Genomic DNA, 1926 nt, shown 5'->3' with positions numbered 1-1926 from the left:
GCTGTGTAGAATGGTGCTGTGTAGAATGTAGAATGGTGCTGTGTAGAATGGTGCTGTGTAGAATGTAGAATGATGCTGTGTAGAATGATGCTGTGTAGAATGATGCTGTGTAGAATGATGCTGTGTAGAATGGTGCTGTGTAGAATGTAGAATGGTGCTGTGTAGAATGATGCTGTGTAGAATGGTGCTGTGTAGAATGATGCTGTGTAGAATGATGCTGTGTAGAATGGTGCTGTGTAGAATGTAGAATGATGCTGTGTAGAATGGTGCTGTGTAGAATGATGCTGTGTAGAATGTAGAATGATGCTGTGTAGAATGATGCTGTGTAGAATGGTGCTGTGTAGAATGATGCTGTGTAGAATGATGCTGTGTAGAATGGTGCTGTGTAGAATGATGCTGTGTAGAATGATGCTGTGTAGAATGGTGCTGTGTAGAATGATGCTGTGTAGAACGGTGCTGTGTAGAATGATGCTGTGTAGAATGATGCTGTGTAGAATGGTGCTGTGTAGAATGATGCTGTGTAGAATGATGCTGTGTAGAATGGTGCTGTGTAGAATGGTGCTGTGTAGAATGTAGAATGATGCTGTGTAGAATGATGCTGTGTAGAATGATGCTGTGTAGAATGATGCTGTGTAGAATGGTGCTGTGTAGAATGGTGCTGTGTAGAATGATGCTGTGTAGAATGATGCTGTGTAGAATGATGCTGTGTAGAATGATGCTGTGTAGAATGATGCTGTGTAGAATGATGCTGTGTAGAATGATGCTGTGTAGAATGATGCTGTGTAGAATGATGCTGTGTAGAATGATGCTGTGTAGAATGATGCTGTGTAGAATGGTGCTGTGTAGAATGGTGCTGTGTAGAATGATGCTGTGTAGAATGATGCTGTGTAGAATGGTGCTGTGTAGAATGTAGAATGATGCTGTGTAGAATGGTGCTGTGTAGAATGATGCTGTGTAGAATGATGCTGTGTAGAATGATGCTGTGTAGAATGATGCTGTGTAGAATGATGCTGTGTAGAATGGTGCTGTGTAGAATGATGCTGTGTAGAATGTAGAATGATGCTGTGTAGAATGATGCTGTGTAGAATGATGCTGTGTAGAATGATGCTGTGTAGAATGGTGCTGTGTAGAATGATGCTGTGTAGAATGGTGCTGTGTAGAATGATGCTGTGTAGAATGATGCTGTGTAGAATGATGCTGTGTAGAATGATGCTGTGTAGAATGGTGCTGTGTAGAATGATGCTGTGTAGAATGATGCTGTGTAGAATGATGCTGTGTAGAATGGTGCTGTGTAGAATGATGCTGTGTAGAATGGTGCTGTGTAGAATGTAGAATGATGCTGTGTAGAATGATGCTGTGTAGAATGATGCTGTGTAGAATGGTGCTGTGTAGAATGGTGCTGTGTAGAATGGTGCTGTGTAGAATGGTGCTGTGTAGAATGATGCTGTGTAGAATGTAGAATGGTGCTGTGTAGAATGATGCTGTGTAGAATGATGCTGTGTAGAATGGTGCTGTGTAGAATGATGCTGTGTAGAATGATGCTGTGTAGAATGGTGCTGTGTAGAATGGTGCTGTGTAGAATGGTGCTGTGTAGAATGGTGCTGTGTAGAATGATGCTGTGTAGAATGTAGAATGGTGCTGTGTAGAATGATGCTGTGTAGAATGATGCTGTGTAGAATGGTGCTGTGTAGAATGGTGCTGTGTAGAATGTAGAATGATGCTGTGTAGAATGATGCTGTGTAGAATGATGCTGTGTAGAATGATGCTGTGTAGAATGATGCTGTGTAGAATGATGCTGTGTAGAATGATGCTGTGTAGAATGATGCTGTGTAGAATGATGCTGTGTAGAATGATGCTGTGTAGAATGGTGCTGTGTAGAATGATGCTGTGTAGAATGATGCTGTGTAGAATGGTGCTGTGTAGAAT

The sequence above is a fragment of the Microtus pennsylvanicus genome, chromosome 10 (assembly GCF_037038515.1).
Source record: "Microtus pennsylvanicus isolate mMicPen1 chromosome 10, mMicPen1.hap1, whole genome shotgun sequence".
NCBI lineage: Eukaryota > Metazoa > Chordata > Mammalia > Rodentia > Cricetidae > Microtus > Microtus pennsylvanicus.
Note: the sequence above shows the minus strand (reverse complement) of the source record.